Source organism: Myxine glutinosa, chromosome 4 (assembly GCF_964187855.1).
Source record: "Myxine glutinosa chromosome 4, kmMyxGlut1.1, whole genome shotgun sequence".
In the NCBI taxonomy this organism is placed as follows: Eukaryota; Metazoa; Chordata; class Myxini; order Myxiniformes; family Myxinidae; genus Myxine; species Myxine glutinosa.
Genome location: NC_136264.1, coordinates 33783457 through 33808635, shown reverse-complemented (window position 1 = coordinate 33808635; position 25179 = coordinate 33783457).

Below are 25179 nucleotides of genomic sequence, written 5' to 3'. Positions count from 1 at the left end.
TTACGGGTTAAATTTGAATGGCACGAGTTGTTCCAGAATAGCATTGAATGGTGGTTCGGTGTCCCCACCCCCTTTTTCCCTTATATGAGGGAGGGTATAGAGTTGTTTTGCTTTACTCTTGAGAAAGGTCAGTGGATGCACGTTTATCCGTGTTGCTGATCGAAACGTCGTGCAGTTATTTATTTGCTCATTAAAGGTTGGAGAACTAAAAATGGATTCATTTGATATATATAATATATATAGAGAGAGTTACATTTGGTGTAATGGGATAAAACGCTTCCAATTCATCTATTTAGTAGTTCATTGCATTTTTTAAAAATCATAACAAGCCATTTTTGATTTTTCATAACAATGCTTGAAAACACAGAGATAAAAGGACCATCAATGGTAAATTATCAAAGTAATGGTCCACATTCATTGAAAGTGGTATCTCCAAGGGCAGAAACGTGCTCGCTGCATCTATTTGCCTGGGATAATGAGTTATATTTGCCTGCATCTATTTGCCTGCACCTTGGGCATGGGATAATGAGTGCATGTGTAAGAGCAAAGGCACACGTGTAGTACAAATATACCGATTGTGGATCATCCAATAATTTGGCACACAGCAAGTTTGGTTTCCAGCATTGGGAAAATTCCATTCACCTGCCAAACAGCTCCAGAGAGTTTTTGTAGGTCGGTAGTTATCCAAATCTATTCACTACCAATGTAAAAAAAAATTATGAAAGAATAAAAAAATTTCCTGCCTGTCCCCTGGACAGGTAGGTTTTAGGTTCTACCTGTCCCGTCAATCATTTCACCTGTCCAAATGTTTGCACTGTGGGAATATGGGGTCGCCATTAGGTTTTGAGGGTGTGTGTGTTTAAAAAAGATCCTCTTTGTCAAAAAGCTCATCATTGTGGCGATACATGAAAAGGAACAACTACGTTTGAAGTTATGAAATAGTCTGGCATCCCACCTTACTCTCCAAACTCTCTGCCAATGGCATCCAAGGGCAACTCCACACATGGCTTACAGACTTCCTCTACTGTTGTAGCCAATGCGTGGCACTCAACGGAATCCTTTCATCTCCTCTCCTGTCAAGGATGGAGTGTCCCCCAGTCAGTGTATCTGGACCCAGTCCTATTCCTAATCTTCATCAATGATCTTACCGACTATCTGGAAAATCACCTTTATCTACTGTATTTTCGGATGACTCCACCCTATGTCGTCACATCCTTCATCCTTCAGACAGGCTGCAGCCTCTTGCCTCTCCTCAGACCAGGAATAAAAATCACAAGCTTGCCAAATGCTTGGAATGTGTCTTTCAATCCTGACAAATGTATCACTCTTACGATCGCTCTCCGAAAGGACCGTCTGTCAAACCCTCCCATTTACTTTCTTAACAATCCTCTTGAGAAAGTTCAGTTATTCAAACTCCTGGGTCTCACTATCAGCCAAGATCTTTCTTGGGCAAACGACATTTCAAAGTCAGCCTCCAAAGCCAGCTGCCAACTGGACATCCTCCATCGTACAAAATTATTCCTTGGCACACCTGATCTCAAATCCACCTACAAGGCCTTCATCCGCAGCTTGATGGAGTACTGCTCTCTCCTCTAATCTGGCTCACCTGCCCCACATCTTGCTCAGCTTGATGCTGTGGAAATCAAGGCCTTCAAGATCATTGGAATCTCCTGCGCTGAAGTTAAGTCTATGGGTCTATGACTTCGCCATCGCAGACAGGTCGGTGGTCATTCTGTCTTCTACTGCGACCCATCTGGTCTTGCACCCTCTGCTCTTTCCGTGCTTTGTCCCCCTTGCTCCTCATCCCTCGCTCCCCCCCCCCCCCCCCCCCCCACACAGGTTTCTGTAGGGTGCATGCAGTTCACAATCAACCCTCTTCTGGTAAAATTACCTAAAAGCAGGATCATTGCTCACCTCCACTTATTTGTTACTGTTTTTTCCCACCTGTGGAACCAACTTCCACATCTTCTTCAACCTCATTCTGTCCTACAGGTTTACAAGACAGCTGCTCACCACCATATCATATCATCCCCAATCCCAGCCATTATCATTTTCTTCCCTCGTTAGCCCCAGCCAAACCCCTCCTCCTTTCAATTTTCCAGTTTTCCCTCCTTGGAGTTTCCTTCTCTGTCCATCTTGTCCACTCCATGCATGGGTGGTTTGCATCTAGTTTTTGTCTCTTAGGTCCTGATCCGTTCAGTGTACTAGTTATTCGACGAGCCTCGACTATGTATAAAAAATTAAGATTTTGAAGTTAATGAAATTTCCAGGTGTTTAAAAAATGGGCTTGTCCTTCAGAGAGGTTTATTGAGGTTTTTACCTGTCTGACGGAAAAACAATGCCTGACCTGGACAGTCAGACAATTGTGAATATCGAGCCCTGCAAAACCATTTTAAATCTGCAGCAGACAAAATGTTTTCAATATCAAACTACATTTTATAGGAATAAAGGAAAATTGTGGAAAATACAAATAAACAGCATTAAATTGTTTTCATCCTCCTTCCAATCAATTCCTTCCCTTCCCGATACTCGTCCACTCACATCTGCAATGTCTTTGTCTCCCTGTTCCCCTTTGTTCCTCTTTCAGTCTGTGAATCTTGCTGCCTTGTTCATAATCCCCTCCTCAGCCTTGAGTTCTGCATTCAAAAATAGAAAAATATTCATCTTGCTGCCAAATACAAGTTTACTTCAGTTTCATGAGGCAGGAAGAGCAGAAGCCAGAACAGAGGTCGGCTTTTAAATTCACAAAAAAGTAATAAATCGCAGTCGACAGGTTATGAAGGTGTCTTGTATTTAAGTTCATATGAGGGGCCTTCAAAGAGTTCTACAAATGAGATACTCAAATCAGTCCAAGAGACACTATCTTTTTTTTTATGGCGTAGCCCATAAGGCAATGCCGTCTGCAACAGCGTTTGTCTGTCCGTCTGTCCGCCCAATGTATTGTTGTGGATATGAGAATGGTTTGTTTTTTTGTTGTTATTGTGTAAATTGTTGTTAAAATATCGCCCTCCTTACTCCAGTGTTGTATAAAGGTCAAAGGGCATTCCCGTAGTTAGTTCCATAAAGCATACACGAAGGACACCATAATATCCCTTGTTGGTAGTGTATTTCCTTATTCTATGTAGGTTAAGGCTGTGTCTTGCATGAATTGAAATACTCCATTGCACCAAGTGAAATAAGTAGATTCCCTTCCAACCCCCCTTTCGTCAATTGCCAACTGCATTCCCCTTTTGCCAACTCCATTGCCAACCGCATTTGGGCGGTTTTCTTCATCCCAAGACTCCATTAGCCACGAGGTAATCTCGGAGCCGAAGGTGGGAGGAGTCGGCCCAGCGCCGGGAACAAGGCGTGGCCTTGCCAACGCCTCCCCTAAGGGCGGGGTCGGTGAGCCCTCGCGACCAATCAGGGCCGAGGTGAGCTCACCGATGGGCGTGTCCGGGAGGCGGGCGGCTTGATCGCCGGAGGCGATATAAAAACCACGCGCGGAAGCCTTTGAAGTGGCGCGTCAGAACGTTGGTTGGTGGTTGGTGGCGGAAAGAGAGTTGGTTACAAAAGAGAGTGGGAGAAGTAAAGAGAAGTGAGGCGGAGTGAGGCGGAGTGAAGCCAAGAAAGGCAGCAAGCCTTGTGAGGGTTGAGTTGAGGAGGAGCACAAAAAGGGACACCAAGAGTTTGCGTCGACGCCACCGAGGTTTTCCCGCCAAGAACGCGAGGAGTCAGAGCTGTCACCTCCAGCCCTGCCGTTTGCACGGACCTGACCCTTCCTCCCCCTCCAGCCATCCACCTCCTGCCATTCCTATCATCACCCCCCGTGTAAGTGTGTTCGTAGTCTGTCTTTTGTCTTGTCCCTGGGTATAAGTAAGCTTGTATAAGTTAATATTTGCACTGTGTCACCTGCTTTTTCCATTTTCCCTGTATATAACCTTGACTGCTCCTTTTGCTTTAGTGTGTGTAAATAATAAATCCTGTTACTCTTCTGTACGTCTTCTTCTTCTTCCTCTTTACATTCGGTCGCTTTAGAGGTTTCCAAATTGAATACCTGTGGCGCGATTTCGGCCAACGTCCAGGAATCGGGTTAGTCGGGGTAACTGTTCGGCCGCGGCGCCATCCGCTCGGCAAAACAACATCTTATCCGCGGTCCGTAACAGTATGTATGGATGGGTGTACAGTGTGTCCCTTCCTCCGGCATTTTGAGGGTTTATTCCCATTAAAATTCGTTTTCTCTGCAACCATTGGTACGATTGACACAAAATTTTCACCATAGGAGCGCCTTTTCATGAAGAACTTTATAATGAAAATTATGACGTCATACTTCATGTGGTGCTGGCGATATCTTGGGAAAACCGAAAAACTTTGCATCTCTATATCTCCGAAATTGATCCATGGAAAAAAATTTGAAAGGTGGCTCATTGTAAAGCACTCCCCATGAGGAATAATATATGTTAATGATGTCATAGGTGCCTTCATTATGACGTCATAAATCGGCAACTACAACGCTTCATCCGATCAGTATGAAATTTCTTGAGCGTGATCTAGGGATAAATTGGTCCAGAAAAAAAAAATTGATGACGTCATCAGGCACGTGGTTCGGCAGCCATATTTTTTATGGTGTAGCACGTAGGGCAATGCTGTCTGAAACAGTGTTTGTCTGTCCGTCCGGTGTATGTATGTCACTCACAAAGGTCCACCAATCAGAGCTGAGAATCTAGTCACATGACAGGGCGACTGCAGATCCGCTACTCAGCAGATCCCAGCCCGGCTACGCCATTATTAGACCCTCGGTATTGTTTTTATACCGTTAAATATACAAGTTATATCATTTCGCAGAATTTTCCCATCAATTATGTAGATAACTTTTTGAAAGCCCCTTGTATAAAACCTAGCTGACTGCCATATAATTTCGCTCACTTTCATGTGTTCAAATGTGTCATTATCTTACTATAATTCACCAAATGTCTGTCTGTCCGTTTGAAGGTACCGTAAAAACTGCTGAACCGATCGCAAATATATTTTGGGTGGCTAATCCTGGGATCTCCAGGAGTAAAATGGGCTATTTAGTTTTCCCAATTTCAGCTTTGGTCTCCAGTATTTTCGGGTTTGGACTCCCGCATAATATTTGCGTTCGCATAACGTTCATTGTGACGATGTTCTCATTGTGACGATGTATGTGTTCACGGTAGTGTTTGACGTGATGGTGTGAACGTAATTTCGTAATGTTTTTCGTTTCGTAATCCTTTAATGAACGTTTCATGTTTAATGAACGTTTAATGCCCTTCGATGTCTGGGGCCGCACGTGCGCTACACTGGATGGGCCAGCGTGTACCTTGCCCTTCGTCAGGCTCGGGTAAACCGCTGAGCCCCATCCGTGATGGGGACTGGGGCTTGAGACAGTGTCCCACAAACGAGGAATTCCCAGTAAGCACGAGTCATCAGCTCACGTTGATTAAGTCCCTGCCCTTTGTACACACCGCCCGTCGCTACTACCGATCGGACGGTTTGATGAGATCCTCGGATCAGCCCCTGCATGGGCCGTTCTCGGGTCGTGCCGGTGCACCGAAAAGATGAGCGAACTTGACTGTCTAGAGGAAGTAAAAGTTGTAACAAGGTTTCCGTCGGTGAACCTGAGGAAGGATCATTATCGGGACAACATGAGAGTGAGCGAGATGCGAGACGTACGTGGTACATGATCGTCCATGTACTGTTTACCATGTACTGTTTAGATTTTGATGTTTTAGGTGTGATATGATTCTACGTATGTTTTATTAATCGTTTAAAATAAAAAAGCCTTCAATTTCTGATATTTTACCTTTTCATTTGGGCTTCCCAATTGAAGCCCCGCCCGTAGGGCGGGTACTGTTGCTAGTGTCATTAATCGACATAGTTGCAGTCAGTTTGTTGGCCAAACAGCAAAGCCATTTGGAGCTCTCTGTGATTTAGAATAATGTTCTTGGTTGGCCTATGATGCTTTAAACACTTTGGGTTTTCAGCATGGTAAAAGGTTAAACTAAAAATAAACGATCCAATTATTTATTTTGAGAATGCATATCTGACATGTAGCCAATGATGACTTTGGGCCGCTCGATGCACTATTATCTTTGTAGGTGTGCCTGGTGCGTAGGGAGTGCTACCAATCAGCTGGTTTCAGTGCCCCCCACCCCATCATCCTTTTTAGCCGGCGTGAGAGCCACAGAAGTTAAGAAAGTATCGGACCTAGTGACATACTTAAGACATACTCTTTGTGAAATGTACTACAAAATCTTTAGTATCCACGAGTCCAAGAAGATAAGACAAACCGATGGAAAAACAAATCCAAGAACCAGTTTACTGCAAGGGCTCCTGAAGCTAATACAACCTGCATCAGAAAGGTGAGATTGCCCTGGCAACAGCATTCATTCTCACGTAGAGAAAAGTGTGAAATTGAAAATGTAAAAGCACCAGGATTGTGTTGTTGGGCGGAAGTGCTAGTTCTTTAATTATTTTAACTTGTTTATTTATGGCTTGTTCATGTAGACACTTCAAGGCAAGGCACACAAATGTCGATGACACCTATAATACACTGTATAACCAAGATTGGAAGTAATAACACGCTTATGGAAAAAGAAACGACATTGAGGGAGTACACAACCTATTCGTTAAATGGGCACTAAAATGATGATGTATATGAACGGTCTCTGATATTCAATACTTTACTTCAGTGAGAAAATCGAATCACTTAGTGAATATGGAAAAAGCAATAAAAACATGCAATGTAATCTAATGAATTATGCAACTCACAATATATATATATATATATATATATATATATATATATATATATATATAGTATTATGAATTTTGGGGTAGGGGCATATATAGATTGAGGTAGATCTGAATAGGTATCATGCTCCGGCTGTCGTGATAGGGAATCTTGATGTAATATGTTCTGCAGCCTGAATGTCGGATTAAGCTTGTGTCCGTGTCCCCACCATGAGGGGGCGGGGTATGTTAAGTAGTTCTAGGGATTATGCTAATTCCCATGTGTGTCAGACCTGGTGATCATCCGTTTGTTTGTCCCATATGGAAGCACATCACATGCATTAGCTAGGCCCCATTAGCACGCACATTAATTAATCCGCCCCCTCCCCCCCCCATTACAATGACTGACCGGAAGAACAAACCCCAAGTGGCCGCGCAGTATGCCACCATGGTGATGGAACATCGATCAGGCAGGCTGACGCCACGCCCACCTCATGATTGATTGACACCAAGGGTTTGATGGGCAGATGACATCACTGGAAGGAAGCGGCAGAACTGATTGGCGAGCGACCGATGGCATGAGACAGAAGTGACGCGGCCATTGGGGGAGAGAGCGCTGACGTCACACCGCGAGTGACAAAACGACTCGCTCGCCGGCATTTTCTCTTCTTGTTTTGGCCTCCTTCCTGCCCAGACCCATTTTCCCTTTGCTGCCTCATGATTCCGCTCCCTCGACTGCTTACCATTTTTCGCCACCTTCGCCCTCGACTCTCTCTCTCTCTTCCCTGTTGAAAACGTTGGGTGCATCGCGGTTCCGGGCCGAGTCCAGGAAGACGTGGACGGATCCAGGCACGGCCGGAGTAGCGAACTGACACGACCCATTCAAGTCGTGCGGAAGGCCTGTGGTGTGCCGGCGCACGGGACCGGGGCGAATGGGTGGCTCATTGGGGCTAGGCAGCACGCGAACGAGGTGGACTGAGGCCTCCTTCCCGCCAAGCACGGAGCCGCGTCCGGACGGTGAGTTTGGGGCCTGGACGACTGCAGACAGAGATAAGACGCGCATTCACAAACACAACAGTTCCTTTAATTTATTCTCTTCCCTCGTCTGTGTGCAAATCTGTGTGTAGGAGTGCTCATTAGGGGATTTAGTTATCGTCGCATCCTTTGTTATCGGGTTCCATTAATAAGTATTCCTTTTGTACATTCTAAATTTCGTGTGAGTTTAATTATTGTTTGCAGGGGTGAAGACACCTGCGGCCGTGAAGGTAAGTCGGCATTCTTCATTCCATCTCACGTATGATCTGCCATCAATTGGAAATGCCTCCAAGTAAGCTCGAATCCATCCGTGGATGCTCTCTCTTAAATGAGAGCCGTCCACACGACAAGTGGTGTCAGGAGTGGGATACGGACCTGACGGACAAAAAGAAATTTCCGCGGTGGAGACCGACATTTTCTCTCTCTCGTCCCTGCTCGTTGAGGTAGACGTTGGTGTCTGGACATCGCTCGTTCTTGCCCTCACCCCTTCCTTCACCTCGACTCTCTCCTTTGCGACCCGAATGATGGGTGCATCACAGCTTCGTGCCGAATTCGGGAGGACATTCCACGGCTGGTGAAGCGGGTTGCACGCCCGCTCGCTTGCTTGGCGCGAGAGGTTTTATTGAGGCCTGGTGAATGGGGGTGCATCAAGGCCTTTCTTCCCGCAAACCGGAGCTATCCATCCATCCCAGAACCACCATCCCAAACGATCCCTGACACACGAGCTGGATGTGATAAGTACAATAACCATACGCATTTTATTTTACAGTTTCTTTCATCCTTTCGTCTGTGTTGTTGAAGTCAGATGCATGGGATCCCAATTTAGGAACCATAGTTATTACCCGGCGCGTTTTATTGTATTGTTATTGGCATCCTTGGCAATAAAGCCTTATTTATTTTCACTGTACATAAAATCCGGTTCATGTGAGTTCATTTCCTGCAGGTTTGAAGGCTGCCCGGCGAGAGCATGTCAGTTAAAAGCTTCCTGCTTCTTCTTGCTCCCTTCCCCCTGTGCGTGTATCGGAAATCCGCCATTGATCGTCGCCTCATTAAGCTCGTTTCTATCTGCGATTTCACAGCGATAGCTGAATGGGATACTTTAATGGCGGTTCACCACTGATAGTATGGAGTCGCATAATGACTGGTATGAAACCAAAAGGTTTTCAGATTCATGAGTGTATGCAGGACTCGCTGCGTTGCCCTGATGAAGCCCCAACAGGGCGAAACCAGGTCGGTAACTGCGAGTTTTTGAATGCACTCATGATTGCATCTGAAATAAGATCTAAAATTACGTACTGCTAGATGGCTCATCCGGAGTTCGGCAGGCAAGGCGTACGTATGGGGCGGTGACGTCACTGCATGCGCTCATTAGGTTGCAGAACTAAAGAATTATATTCTGATTGGTTGCTCACGACCGCATCTAGGCGACTCCATATAATGAGTGGATACCAGAGATAATGTACCGTGTGGCAGACGGTGCTCATCGCTCCCATTAAGGTGCAGCGATAGCTGAATGGGATACTTTAATGGCGGTTCACCACTGATAGTATGGAGTCGCATGATGACTGATATATATATATATTGTTGCGAATATGGAATTTGGCCTCCATATCCGCTTGTAAATATTCCCCTATTTCCCCAATACTCCCCAACTATCCCCAATCCCCCATTCCCTAGTCCCATTGTCTGTAAACAACAATCAGTAGAGCCGACCTTCCCCTTTTTCCCCCATTAAATGTCGTGCCCAGGTCCACCGCATCACACGTAGACAACTTTCGGACATCTTGCTAGTTATTCTTAGTCTATGTCAGTTAAGGACTCGTTTCCATTAATTCTGACTCTTCGTTGCACCAGAATGTGATTATATGGCACCAGTAGTGAGTTTAGGACCTTTCCCATACCTCCTTCCATCTTCTTCCCCAAACAACAACAACAACAACAACTACAACTACAACAACAATTACAACAACAACGACGCTGCGCGGGGGAGTGTGCGTCATCACACCGGCTCGGTTAGCCGCCATTGACAATGCGCTCCGGACCATGCGCTCCACGGGGTTACCACGAAGGGGCTCCTTGTCAGCTCCTCGTCAAGGGCGGAGCCTGGTAAACCCCCCGCACGCACCCAATGAGAAGCAACGTGCCGATTCCACGAGGCGGAGCTAACGAGCCGAGGGCGTGTCACTCCCCGCCGGATATACGAAGCGACTCACCGGATGTGAGGTCAGATGCGCCCCCAGCTTGAAGAAGAGCAAGTCACTACCCCCGAGCGCTGCGGCCTCCCTGCATGCTGCATCTCTGGACCGGACCGAGCCGATTCTGTCCCTGAGCCCAGGTGCACCTGGAGCCATCGATCCTGCCTTTCCTAGCCATCAATCCCCGTGTGAGTCAGCCTTTTGTCCCGTTTATCTGTCGTCTGTTGGGGTTAATATAAGATTGTGTCTAAGTGCTTGTCTTTCTATGCTGTACCTCTCGTCCCTGTAATCTGACCTTCCGAACGAATATAATCTCCTCCGGAGGTCTTGAGAACCGTATCCATGGTGTCGTGTCATTTTAATCCCAGCCGTGTGTCTTTTCCTTCATTGATCTAGCGTAGCGCGATTAGTCAACGTTCGGGTATAATCGGGTAACTTGTGCAGACGTGGTCATACCAAACCGCTCGGTAAATAACATCTAAGCCACGTCTGTAACAATTGGTGTCGAGGAGTGGAATTCGGACCCGGGACTAAATTTATTAGGCCCAAATTTGTAACAATTAGAATCGATTCGGAGCGCGTTTCCCGCGCGAAATTATAACGGCGAAATTTGATTTTGTTATACGAAAATAAAAACCCGAATTTTGAAAGTCGCGCTATGGCGGATCAAGACAGCTGGGGTCCGGTAGGGGAGAGTGAGGCAGGGTCGGTCCAGGACCAAATTGAGGGACGCGAGGAGAGCGAAGCAGCGAGGGTAGCAAACGCACAAAATGGCGCCTCGCTGGTCACCGCGCCCGCGACCGTGGCAGCGCCCCCGGTGGATTGGAACTTGTTTTTCATACAAATGAAGGCCCTTATGGCCCAGAATAGCGAACGGTTAGAACAAAAGATGGGGTCCAATAGCGAGAAATTGAGGGAGGACATGGGGTCCAATAGCGAGAAATTGAGGGAGGACATGGGGGCCCAGATCGGAGGGTTAGGGAGTAGAATAGAGGGATTAGGAAACAAATTTGAGGGACTAGACAACAAATTTGAGGGATTAGACAATAGATTAGGGGAAATACAGGAGGGGTTAATGGGGGTAGAAAACAGAATGGCCGCTCAAGAGAATCAAATGGAAGGGATGCAAAAAGGGTTAGAGGGGTTAGAAAACAGTATGGAAGGCAAATTGAGGGACATGAGGGACCAAGCGGAAAGGGAAGTTAACCAAATGGGGCAGCAGATAGAGGGGGTCAGAATGGGGTAGAAACTAAACTGGATGCTCACAGGGAGGAAATGGAGCAGATGAGGGTGGCATCTGGGCAGGAGATGCAAGTGATGGGAGAGGAGATCAGGAGAGGAGTGAGTGAGGAGGTCGGAGGAGTGCGCGAGGAGGTGAGGCACTGTAAGGAGCACATGGAGAAGGAGGTGAGAAAGGGGACTGTAAAGTTACAAGGGGGCATAGAGGACCTGACGCAGGAGGTGGAGCAGCTGACGGTGGGACAAACGGAGTTAGTGGAGCAGGTTCAAAGGAACACTGCGGTATTAGGAGGTTTAAAAGCGACACAGAAAGAATTAAAAGATGACTTGGTAGCGACGAAGAGGGAATGTCAGATGGTACGTGAGGGACTGACAACGAGGCTGGACGAGGTGATAGAGGTAATGGAGACGACGGACCGGCAGGTGAGGACGCACATGGAAACGGTCAAGGTAGCCTTGGAGGACGAGCTAGAGGAGACGTACCGGGGAATAAAAGAGGTGAAGCAGAAATTAGAAGAAGTGGAAGAAGGGATGAGCGAAATTAAGAAGCGACGGAGAGAGGATAAGAAAGAGATAAAGGAGGAAGTAAAAGAATTGGTCCAAAGTCTGTGTTTGGATCGTGATGATGTGCTCATTAACCGGATGAGGGATTCGCAGGTGATGGAGGAGAAGCGAAGAGGAAGAGGACCCGGTGTAAGTGGTGACCAATATGGTCGTGCGTATGATGCGCCAGGGGATTTGATAAGCTTGGGGGTCGAGATGGACCCGGGTGTTCGTGAGAGGCCGTTGGTGAAGTGTGCGACAGGTCTGGTGTGCGAAAGAGGGGGTGTGCGAGAAAGTCCGACTCTGGGGTGTGTGAGGAAAAAGTGCGTGCCAAGGAGTGAGGGTGCTGGCGAGAATGAGTCGGTCGTAGCGCGTGTGCGAGGGGGCACATGGAAGCGCGGTGTGGTGAGTGTTACAGGGGGTGTAACGGGAGAGTGTGCACGAGAAAGGTGTGTGACGGACAGGTGCATGGGGAAAGAGTGCGCTGTCAAAGGCAAGGAAGAATGCACACCTGTGGTGAGTGTTACAGAGGGTGTGACGGGAGAGTGTGCGCGAGAAAGGTGTGTGACGGACAGGTGCATGGGGAAAGAGTGCGCTGTCAAAGGCAAGGAAGAATGCACACCTGTGGTGAGTGTTACAGAGGGTGTAACGGGAGAGTGTGCGCGGGAAAGGTGTGTGACGGACAGGTGCACGAGGAAAGAGTGCGCTGTCAAGAGTAAGGGTGAGTGCGCTGTCAGGAATGGAGGTGAAAGTAGTGAGAGTGACATGGAGCGTGAGTTAGTTGTGACAGGTGAGCGAGGATGTACACCTGGGATGGAGGGATGCACACCTGGAATGGTAGAGCGTGAGTGGGAATGCACGCTGGAGTTGGTGGTGAGGCACGTGGTTGGGTGTGCGAATGAGGGCACACCTGTGATTGTCACAGAGGAGGTGACCGAGGAGGGGGCGCGAAGAGGTGTGTTAGTGAGGTGTGCGACCAACGAGTGTGTGCCAAAGTGTTCGGTGGTCAGGTGTGTGACCAAGGCTGTGAGTGGAATGAGTGTACCGAGGTGTGTAAGGAAAGGTACGAGGAGAATGGGAACGGCTGGATGTGTGAGCAAGGAACGGGCTGCGGGGTGTAAGCGTCCAGGTGAAGCATCGACGTTAGACGGGGTAGAGTGTAGAACGACTTATAGCCGAATCGGGCCCTCGGTGCGTGCCGGGCCTCGCTTTGAACGGCCGCGTCCGTGCTCCACTAGGCGGAGCTGGCAGCCCGATAGAAAGGGTCGTCATGGCGACCACTTTTTGGTGAGACGTGCCGGCAGGTCGAGAGCGGGACATTGGATGGCTCCGTGCCGAGATGGTGCGTGGGATCTCGGCACGGGTAAGCCCCCGTCCCTGCCCCGAATGCCGGACGCATCCAGCCGCCGGCACAAAACAACCAGCATCCATTGCTTGGCTTTACGAAGCCGGGCTTTGGACAGGAATTGGCGCACCGAGAGGCATTATTGAGTAGACTGGGTGATGAGGTTAGTGTTTTGGACCCAAAATTGGAGAAAAACAAAATTTGATGATTGGCAAGGGATTGGCAGTAGTGATTGGCAGATGATGGGTAGTGATTGGCAAATTTTTGATTTGTTGAAATTTGATGTGCAAAATTGGTAGTGAGAGACCCCCGATGTGGTGGGATGGCATCCCTGCCACCCTTCCCCTGTGGGGGGGCAAAGGAGCAATAGCTTATGGGGTTGATGGCAGTGGAAACTAGCCCGGGTGGGTTAGGTTATATTGTAGGGATCTAGCGAAGATGACAGTAGGTAACGTTAAGTTTAGTTAGTGACTGATACCTGTAGTGGGGACGCAGGCAGGTAGATTAGTGTGGATGATAATGACGTGGGAGCGCAATAGTTTAAAGGGACGACTGGGAAGCGCAAGTTTCAGAAGGGAGTAGTTAGCTGAGATGATGCCGTGTGTGTGAGAATTGAACAGGTGTGATTGCACAGGTGTGCAACTGGACAGGTGTGTGGAGCAGTGTATGAGTAGTGAGTGTTGTGGATCAGCGCGAATGCGCTTGGGGAGAGAAGGGTGCAGGTGGCACCAGGTGTGAGAGCACAGGTGTGCAGGTACAGGTGTGTGGAGAGAGTTGGAGTAAGTGGTACGGAGTGGTGTGCATGGTGCGAAGTTGTGGATGGGGGAAGAGTGGACCCCTTTCACGAGTACCCGGGGCGGGTAGTGTAAGTGTTAGGTAGAGGGTACAGGTAAATTGTGATTGGATATTGGCATTTGTGGTGCGGTGGCAGAATGGTGTTGTGAATGGGTGCATTAGTGTTGTGGAAATGGCTGGGCGTGTAGCCTGTAAGTGCGTGTAGTTGGTTGGGCACTCCACCACTGTGAGGATGTCGGCCAGGTGAGGCCGCAGGTGGGCTCTGGGAGCCGGTAGTTGTGAGTGGGTGCCTGAGGATCCCGGGTGTGGATCGGGCAGCCCAGTGCCAGAGAGGGCACCGAGTGGGGAGAGCGCCAGAGGGCCTTCCCCCGGGTAGTTAGGTTAGGGTAAGGAGCAGGTAAGCTCGGAGGCAACTGCAGTGGTGGAGGTGTGCAGGTGGGTAGACCCACTGGGAGAGGTACACGCCACAGCCCAGAAATTGTGCGAGGGCACCGGGAGATGAATCGGGGGAGTGAGACCCCAAATTGAAAAGCACCACAGTTTGGCCAATGGGAATTGGTTTTTAGAACCCATAGTGTAAGAGGGCCAATGGTTTGGCCGGAGAAAGACCCCGGGTAGTGTAAAGTTGTTAAAGTCATTTAGGAAATAGTTAGGATTGATGAACCTGTCGCACCATACGCAGCCACTTACCTGTGGTGATGATGATGACTCCACACCTGTGTTTTCTTTGTTTTGTTGCAGGAAATGAAATTGCTGTGTGGATTGTGAGACGCATCACGACGTGGATGAGACATTGGGGTGATTCCATCTCTCCCTCCCTAGGAGGGACTGATGATGAATTGGTAATGGCAAATTATGATGTTGAGTTGGAGATGGCAAATTATGATGTTGAGTTGAAAATGGCAAATTTGATTGGTTAGGAGGGAGAGAAGACGAATTTGGTATATGGGAGGAACGGGGAAGACAGTAGGGATGTTTGTTGATTTGTAAAGTAGATGTTTATGGGTAGTGTTGTGTTTTGTGGATACAGTAAGGGGTAAGGGAGGGGCCATGTAGGTTACCTGGTGGGGGGGGGGGGGAGCGTACGGTAGGAACGTACCTGTCTCACCTGGTTCCCATGTGCCCCCAGTGTGCATTACCTTGCATTGCGTGCACTTTTGCGCCCTTACCACCTTACTCACTTGTCTGCTTCTTTTGTCTCCCACCTCCGAGGATCTGGCTTTGGGGTAGAGAGAGAGGAGAGAGAGGTGCTGGCTTCGCAGTTGTGGGCCTGCACTTTCGCTGTTTGCTGCTTGGATCGATACACCATATGGACCGCAATGTTTGTGGCCACCCACAATGGACCGCAGCTCTTTTGCGGCCAAGCACCACCCGTGGAAGGACCTATGGGTCAACGTGGCACCGATGCCATACAAGGTGAACCACTAACAGTTGGCCCCCTGACGGCCACAATAGAGAAATGGACGCGGTTGGCGCCTTTCTTTATTTTTAAAAAGAAGTAAGAAGGCCAAGTGCACCACACGAAGGCAAGACCAGCGGCAGAACATCGGCCGGCTGCGACACCACACAATGATTCATAAACACTTTATTGGTGCACCGGATGGTGCTCACTGTGTGATGGGGTGGTGCTTGATGCTTGGAAGGGGTGCTCTGCACATTATTAAAGGCCGTAGGCCACAGAGCACTCGTGGGTTGGTGTATCGATGCTAGCATGCGTGCTCTCTCTATGCATAACATCTGCATGTGTTCCTCCAAAAACAGGTCCTGGATCGTAGTGTAAATATCAGCGTAGTCTTGTGTAAATAATGCTCCCTACCGGCTGTATGTTTAGTTTGAGGATTCTTTCCGGATTCGGTTATCCTGTGGGTGTGTTTCTGTGAGGAGAAGGGTGCAACGTCGCAGGGGGACATATTTACTCATTTGTGAATATCTGTAAAACTGTCGCACTCAGGGTAGAGTTAATAGTAGAGGGAACTACATTGCGTGCCACACTAAAGTAGGTAAAAATTTATCGGGTCGGGACGCCCCGAGGGTAGAGTAGGGTGCAATGTTGCGAATATGGAATTTGGCCTCCATATCCGCTTGTAAATATTCCCCTATTTCCCCAATACTCCCCAACTATCCCCAATCCCCCATTCCCTAGTCCCATTGTCTGTAAACAACAATCAGTAGAGCCGACCTTCCCCTTTTTCCCCCATTAAATGTCGTGCCCAGGTCCACCGCATCACTCGTAGACAACTTTCGGACATCTTGCTAGTTATTCTTAGTCTATGTCAGTTAAGGACTCGTTTCCATTAATTCTGACTCTTCGTTGCACCAGAATGTGATTATATGGCACCAGTAGTGAGTTTAGGACCTTTCCCATACCTCCTTCCATCTTCTTCCCCAAACAACAACAACAACAACAACTACAACTACAACAACAATTACAACAACAACGACGCTGCGCGGGGGAGTGTGCGTCATCACACCGGCTCGGTTAGCCGCCATTGACAATGCGCTCCGGACCATGCGCTCCACGGGGTTACCACGAAGGGGCTCCTTGTCAGCTCCTCGTCAAGGGCGGAGCCTGGTAAACCCCCCGCACGCACCCAATGAGAAGCAACGTGCCGATTCCACGAGGCGGAGCTAACGAGCCGAGGGCGTGTCACTCCCCGCCGGATATACGAAGCGACTCACCGGATGTGAGGTCAGATGCGCCCCCAGCTTGAAGAAGAGCAAGTCACTACCCCCGAGCGCTGCGACCTCCCTGCATGCTGCATCTCTGGACCGGACCGAGCCGATTCTGTCCCTGAGCCCAGGTGCACCTGGAGCCATCGATCCTGCCTTTCCTAGCCATCAATCTCCGTGTGAGTCAGCCTTTTGTCCCGTTTATCTGTCGTCTGTTGGGGTTAATATAAGATTGTGTCTAAGTGCTTGTCTTTCTATGCTGTACCTCTCGTCCCTGTAATCTGACCTTCCGAACGAATATAATCTCCTCCGGAGGTCTTGAGAACCGTATCCATGGTGTCGTGTCATTTTAATCCCAGCCGTGTGTCTTTTCCTTCATTGATCTAGCGTAGCGCGATTAGTCAACGTTCGGGTATAATCGGGTAACTTGTGCAGACGTGGTCATACCAAACCGCTCGGTAAATAACATCTAAGCCACGTCTGTAACAATATATATTGTTGCGAATATGGAATTTGGCCTCCATATCCGCTTGTAAATATTCCCCTATTTTCTCCAATACTCCCCAACTTTCCCCGATCCCCCATTCCCTAGTCCCATTGCATGTAAATAACAATCAGTAGAGCCGACCTTCCCCTTATTCCCCCATTAAATGTCGTGCCCAGGTCCACCGCACCACACGTAGACAACTTTCGGACATCTTCCTAGTTATTCTTATTCTATGTCAGTTAAGGCCTCGTCTCCATTAATTATGACTCTTCGTTGCACCAGAATGTGATTATATGGCATCAGTAGTGAGTTTAGGACCTTTCCCATACCTCCTTCCATCTTCTTCCCCAACAATTACAACAACAACAGAGGAGATGGCGGCGGAGCGGGGGAGGATGCGTCCTCACACCGGCTCGATTAGCGCCATAGACCATGCGCTCCACGGGGTTACCACGAAGGGGCTCCTTGTCAGCTCCTCGTCAAGGGCGGAGCCTGGTAAACCCCCCGCACGCACCCAATGAGAAGCAACGTGCCGATTCCACGAGGCGGAGCTAACGAGCCGAGGGCGTGTCACTCCCCGCCGGATATACGCGGCCCCGCGCCGGATGTGACGTGAGATGCGCACCCAGCTTGGAGAAGGAAAGCCACCTGCGAGCGCTGAGTCAGATGCGCCTGAACTACGGAGAGCAGAGGAAGCCACCGCCACCCCCAGCGCGACGATACCTCCCCGCATCTTTGGACCGGACCGTACTGGACCCTGCTTTGAGCCAAGAGTGCACCTTGAGCCATCGATACGCGCTGTCCTTTTCATCAACCCCCGTGTGAGTCAGCCTTGTCCCGTTTGTCTGTCGTCTGTCCGGGGTTAATATAAGAGTGTGTCTAAGTGCCTGTCTTTCTGTGATTATAACTCTAGCCCCTGTAATCTGACCTTTCCGTACGAATATAATCTCCTCCGGAGGTCTTGAGAACTGAACCCTTGGTGTCGTATTGTGTTATTGTAACCCAGCCGGGTGTCTTCTTTTTCTTATTGAGCCAGCATCGCGCGACTTCGTCAACGTCGAGTATAGTCGGGTAATTTGTGCGGACACGACGGCCATTCCGCTCGGCCCACTTTAACATCAAAGTCGTGTCTGTAACAATTGGTGTCGAGGAGTGAGATTCGGACCCGGGACTAAATTAGTTAGGCCCAAATTTTGGGAGGGAAAATCGAGCCGGAGCGCGTACGGCGCTCGACCAAATCGATCCGGAGCGCGGTCCCGCGGTTACTGCGCTCGACGAAATTATAACAGCAAAATTTGGATTGGTGTTACGAAACTCGAATTTTGAAAGTCGCGCTATGGCGGATCAAGACGGCTGGGGTCCGGTAGGGGAGAGTGAAGCAGGGTCGGTCCAGGACCAAATTGAGGGACATGAGGGACAGGAGGAGAGCGAAGCAGCGAGGGTAGCAGACGCACAAAATAGCGTCGTTGTGCCCGACATTGCGGGAGCGCAAAATGGCGCCTCGCTGGTCACCGCGCCCGCGACCGTGGCAGCGCCCCTGGTGGATTTGAACCTTTTTTTTATACAAATGAAGGCCCTTATGGACAAGAATAATGAAGAAATGAAAAACAGTATGGGGGCAATGAGGGACGAAATGGGGGTAATGAGGGACGAAGCGAGGGGTACCGGTGAGGGGTTAGACAACGGGATAAAAGAAGTGAAAAATGGGTTAATGGGGGTAGAAAATAGAATGGCTGCCCAGGAGAATCAGATAGAGGGAGTGAAAAATGGGTTAGAGGGGTTAGAAAACAGTATGGAAGGCAAATTGAGGGACATGAGGGACCAAGCGGAAAGGGAAGTTAAACAAATGGAGCAGCAGATAGAGGGGGTCAGAATGGGGGTAGAAACCAAACTGGATGCTCACAGGGAGGAAATGGAGCAGATGAGGGTGGCATCTGGGCAGGAGATGCAAGTGATGGGAGAGGAGATCAGAAGAGGAGTGAGTGAGGAGGTCGGAGGAGTGCGCGAGGAGGTGAGGCACTGTAAGGAGCGCATGGAGAAAGAGGTGAGAAAGGGGACTGTAAAATTGCAAGGTGGTATAGAGGAGTTGACGCTGGGAGTAGAACAACTGACAGTGGGACAAAAGGAGTTGGGGGACCAGGTAAAGAAGAACACAGCGGTAATAGAGGGTTTAAAATCGACACAGAAGGAGATGAAAAAGGACGTAGGGGTAATTAAAAAAGAGTGTCAGACGGTACATGAGGACCTGACGAGGAAAATGGACAAGGTGGTAGAGGTAATGGAGGTTAAAGAGCGGGAGGTGCGGGAGCACATAGAAAAAAATAAAGTGGAGTTAGAGGAAGAACTTAAAGGGGCGCACGAAGAGATGAAGGAGATGAAGCAAAAATTAGAAGAAGTGGAAGAAGGGGTGAGCGAAATTAAAAAGCGACGGAGAGAGGATAAGAAAGAGATAAAAGAGGAGGTAAAAGAATTGGTCCAGAGTCTGTGTTCGGATCGTGATGATGTGCTCATTAACCGGATGAGGGATTCGCAGGTGATGGAGGAGAAGCGAAGAGAAAGAGGACCCGGTGTAAGTGGTGACCAATATGGTCGTGCGTATGATGCGCCAGGTGATTTAATAAGCTTGGGGGTCGAGATAGACCCGGATGTTCGTGAGAGGCCAAGAGTGAGGTGTATGGCTGGTCCGGAGGGTATGGAACGAGAGGTGCGAGGTGTGGGTGAGCAAGGTTGTGGTGGTGGTGGTATGGAATGGGTAGCGGGTTGCGGAGGTGTGACCCATGCATCGACACCAACAGGGGTAGTTGTTGGAGGGACCGGGGAGGCACGAGAGCCCCTTGGGGGTAGTGTACTGTGGGGGCCCGGCCGGTTCGGCCCCGCGCTGACCCCGCAAGGGGCGACGCACGGGGTCCGGCAGGCGGGCAACGACTCACATACGAGGTGGTCCCACAAGGTCCCACTCGCGCCGTATGACGGCAAGAGTGATCTACGCGCGTACCTGGCGCAGTTCGACTGTGTGTGTAAGGGCAACGGTTGGGGTGAGGACGAAGGTGGAGTACACCTGGTGGCCGCATTGCGCGGCGCGGCGGCGGAGGTGCTGACGGCATTACCAGCGGGTGCTCTCACCCTGCCAGCCCTCCGCGACGCCCTAATTAATCGATTCGGCATAGAACAGCAGAGCGAGCTTGTTAAAGCTCAGCTCGCGCTGCGAAAACGCAAGCCCCAGGAAGCCATCGGGGAACTTGCCCACGACATTCGCCGCGCAGTGGGGATCGCACATGCTAGCATGGCAGCGGATTCCCGGGAAAGCCTGGCGCTGGACCATTTTATCCAGGCCCTCCCGGATATTGAGCTCCGGCAACAGCTCGCCATGTGGCGCCCGCAGACTCTGAGCCAGGCGGCTGACGCTGCGGCCCGTTGGGAAGCAGCGAGGCCCCTGGCCCGAGGGGGCGAGCGTCTCGCAATGGCGGTCCGCCAGGTGGGACCCCCGATGGAGGGCGGACCCCTTAGGGGACCCGCCCCCGACGTGGGTCCTGACCTGGCGGGCATGGTCCGGAGGCTGGTGGACCAGCGCCTGGCGGGACCTGGACCATGGCAGGCGGCCACGGAGGTGGCCCGCGGTGGACCACGAGCGGGTAATCCAATTCGGACCTACAGGGGGGGGAATTTGGAATTCCGGAGGCAAGCACCTTATCAGGTGAGGTGCTATACCTGCAACCGCCTGGGTCACCTGGCGCGGCACTGTCGAAACGCGCGCCGGGATGATCCCCGGCAGTTGAGGTCCTCAACTCCGCCCAGGGGGGAGCGGGTTAGCCTACCCCAGACACCCCCCCGCCAGACCCCGGGAAACTAGAAGGTGTCGGGCACGTAGGGCGGTGTTCGGCAGCAGAGGATGGAGGAGAGCCCTCATTGACGCGACAGGTCATTTATTGTGGCCAAATTGGAACCGGTAGCCTGACAATTAGATGCAAAATTGCCGGCGTGGGGGTAGACGCCGTAGTGGACACAGGAGCTAGCGCCACGATCATCAGCCCTGTGGTCCTTGATTCGAGCGCAGGTGGCTGGGATAAGATCCAGCGCCTGCAAAATTATAGTTTGCAGCTTGCTACCGGGGTAACGGCCCCGATCATAGGGCGTGGTTCTGTGACCCTCAAGTTAGGGTCGGTAAGGAGGGAGATAGATGTTTGGGTGGCGGAGGTGTGCGACCCATGTTTAATAGGGTTGGACCTGTTGACTGCCAGCGGTTGTAAAATCGACTTGTGCCGGGGGATCCTGCAGGTGGGAGTAGAAGAGCTGCCGTTAGGGGGAGTGAGCACGGCCGAGAGAGCGGAGCTGGAGGCTTCCGAGGCCGTGACCATCCCCCCAAGGGCCGAGGCGATAGTGCCGGCCCGGTGGGCAGCTCGCCCAACATGGCAGGAGTCCTGCGGCCTGGTCGAACCGGTGGCAGCGCAGTCCATACCGGGTTTAATCGTGGGCCGCACCCTTGTAAAAACGGACGGACCGGTAGTGGCCGTCCGAGTAGTAAATGTGAGTACAGAACCACGCACTATAGTAAGGGGCACGAGGGTAGCTGGCTGCACCCCAGTTGAGGAAGTCGCGACAGTGAGGGGCGAGAACGTCCAGCCGAGCCGACCCCGGGGGGAGCCTTCAATAACAAGTAGGAATTGGCCCAATCCCATTTGCGAGATGGTAAATCGTAGTAGCGTAGAGTTGGGAGGTACCCAGAGGGAGGCCTTACACAAACTGGTTGGGTCCCATTTGGACCTCTTCTCCCTGTCCACCGAGGATATTGGACGTACGGGCCTGGTGAAACATCAGATCCACACCGGTGAGGCCCGGCCTATTCGTCAGGCCGCCCGACGGCTCCCTTGGAGCAAGAGGGCGGAAGCTGACGAGCAGGTTGCAAAAATGCTCGACGCAGGTGTGATCGAGCCCTCGGGAAGTCCTTGGATGTCACCTGTTGTGCTGGTCAAAAAGAAGGATGGGACCACGCGGTTCTGCGTGGACTATCGCCAGCTAAACAACGTGACACTCAAGGACTCATATCCCCTGCCAAGGATTGATGACACCCTCGATGCCGTTGCGGGCTCAAATTGGTTCACAACTTTGGACCTCAAGAGTGGGTATTGGCAGGTGGAGATGGATAGGGCAGGGAAGGAGAAAACGGCATTTTCCACAGGTAAGGGACTGTATCAGTTTACTGTGATGCCGTTTGGTTTGTGTAACGCCCCCGCCACCTTTGAGAGATTGATGGAGCATGTACTAGGCGGCATGCCATGGCAATCATGCCTGGTGTACCTGGATGACGTCCTGGTACATGCCCAAACGTTCCCCCAGGCACTAGCTAATTTGGACCAGGTGTTCGGGTGCCTCAGACAGGCAGGGTTGAAGCTGAACCCGAGTAAGTGCACTTTGTTTGCAAGAGAGGTGGCCTATCTAGGTCACGTGATTGGCCGCGAGGGGGTAAAAACAGACCCAGACAAAATTAAAGCGGTAGAGGAGTGGCCCGCACCACGTACCATCAAAGAGGTGCGGGGATTTTTGGGACTCTGCTCCTACTACCGGCGCTTTGTGGCGAAATTTGCGGAGTTGGCCCGTCCCCTCCACCGGCTTACGGAGAAGGGGACGCGATTTAATTGGACACGGGAGTGCCACGAGGCCTTCCAAAAATTGAAGGGGTGTCTAACATCCGCACCCCTTCTAGCTTACCCCACTAGTGACGGGACATTTACCCTGGACACGGATGCGAGCCAGGAAGGATTGGGCGCAGTTTTGTCTCAGACACAGGAGGGCGTGGAGAGAGTGATTGGTTATTATAGTCGGGCCTTAAGTAGGCCCGAGAGAAATTATTGCGTCACTCGCAAAGAGTTATTGGCTATGCTGGCTGCCATGAACCATTTCCACCCGTACTTGTACGGGCGGAAATTTTTGGTTAGAACTGACCATTCCTCCTTGCAATGGCTCCTTCGGTTCAAGGAACCGGAGGGCCAAATTGCAAGGTGGTTGGAAAAGTTGCAGCAGTACGATTTTGATGTGGCCCATAGGGCCGGGAAGGCCCATGGTAATGCGGACGCACTCTCTCGGCGTCCTTGTCTGGGAGAAAACTGCAAATTTTGTGCGAGACACGAGGAGAGGGAACAATTGGGCGATTCGGACCCGACCCTCGTTGTCCGGGCAACCCGGGTGAGAGGGCCAATTTTGCCACTAACCGCGGACGAGGAATTTGGAGAGTTGGCTTGGAGCACGGCCCAGCAGGAGGATCCTGTTCTGGGGCCGGTGTTCCAATGGGTCAAATTGGGGCAAAGACCAAAGGGGGAAGAGGTCACCCCCCTCGGGGCGCAGACAAAGGCATATTGGGCTCAGTGGCAGACCCTGGAATTGAAAGGCAACATCTTGTATCGCAAGTGGGTGGAGGTTCCCTCTGATAGAACTTCCTGGCTGGTGATAGTCCCTGACAAATTCAAGAACGTCATATTGCAACAGGTGCATGGTACCCGCTCCGGCGGCCATTTGGGCAGGACAAAGACAATATCTCGGGTCCGCCGGAGGTTCTATTGGGTGAATATGGGGCGCGACATACAGGACTGGTGTCGGAGATGCGACGCCTGTTCTGCCAAAAAGGGACCAGCACGGAGGATGAGGGCCCCCCTTCAATTACATCAGGTGGGGGCCCCCCTTGAGCGGGTGGCTATGGATATTCTAGGACCGCTGCCCCGCACCCGCCAAGGTAATAAGTACATCCTCGTTGTAATGGACTATTTCACCAAGTGGCCGGAGGCCTACGCCCTCCCCAACCAAGAAGCAGGGGTGGTAGCGCAGGCCTTCGTGGAAGGATTTGTGTGCCGGCATGGGATTCCACAGGAGTTGCACACCGACCAGGGACGAAATTTTGAGAGCAAATTGCTAAAAGATGTGTGCAGTCTCCTGTCAATTCGAAAAACCAGGACAACGCCTTTAAGACCTCAATCTGACGGGATGGTGGAAAGATTCAACCGAACTCTAATCCAACAACTGGCACTGTTCACCACCACCCGTCAGGATGACTGGGACGAACATCTCCCTTATCTGCTCATGGCCTACCGAACCAGCCAGCACGGGGCCACCGCATGCAGTCCAGCGTTGCTTATGTATGGGCGGGAGTTACGGGCTCCCGCCGACTTGCTATGCGGTCCCGTGCCAGACACAGTGGTTAACCCGCCGAGGGAGGGGTACGCACGTCACCTAGAGGAAGGCATGGAGCTAGTCCATGCCTTCGCTCGCCGCCAACTCCATCTGGCGGGGGAAAAGATGAAGCGCAGGTACGACGACCGGAGCCAGGGGAGTCAATACGCTCCGGGGATGAAGATTTGGTTCTTTAATCCCCGGAGGCGGAAGGGAAGGTGCCCAAAACTCACCTCCCCCTGGCAAGGCCCAGGAGTCGTCCTGTCGCAAATCTGTGACGTGGTCATTAAGATCAAAATGGGGCCACGAGCCCTCCCTCGGATCGTCCACGCCGACCGGATAAGACCTTACACCGGCGAGCAGGCGCCCCCGTGGATTGCCTCGGCTTTAGATGCCGAGGCGGGACCCAGTACCTCTGAATAAGGGGGGCTTATTAGTGCCAGAGGACTGGGGGATTGAGGAGCGATGTGCCCGGTGGGTAAGAGGGGCATCCCTGCCACCCTGCCCAGGGGGGGCAAAGGAGCAATAGCTTATGGGGTGTATGGCAGTGAAAACTAGCCCGGGAGGGTTAGGATATGGTGTGTAGGGATCTAGAGAAGATGACCTTAGGTAACGTTAAGGTTAGTTAGTGACTGATACCTGTAGTGGGGACGCAGGTAGATTAGTGTGGATGATAATGACGTGGGAGCGCAATAGTTTAAAGGGACGACTGGGAAGCGCAAGTTTCAGAAGGGAGTAGTTAGCTGAGATGATGCCGTGTGTGTGAGGATGGAACAGGTGTGATTGCACAGGTGTGCAATTGGACAGGTGTGTGGAGCCGTGTATGAGTAGTGAGTGTTGTGGATCAGCGCGAATGCGCTTGGGGAGAGAAGGGTGCCGGTGGCACCAGGTGTGAGAGCACAGGTGTGTAAGTACAGGTGTGTGGAGAAAGTTGGAGTAAGTGGTACGGAGTGGTGTGCATGGTGCGAAGGTGTGGATGG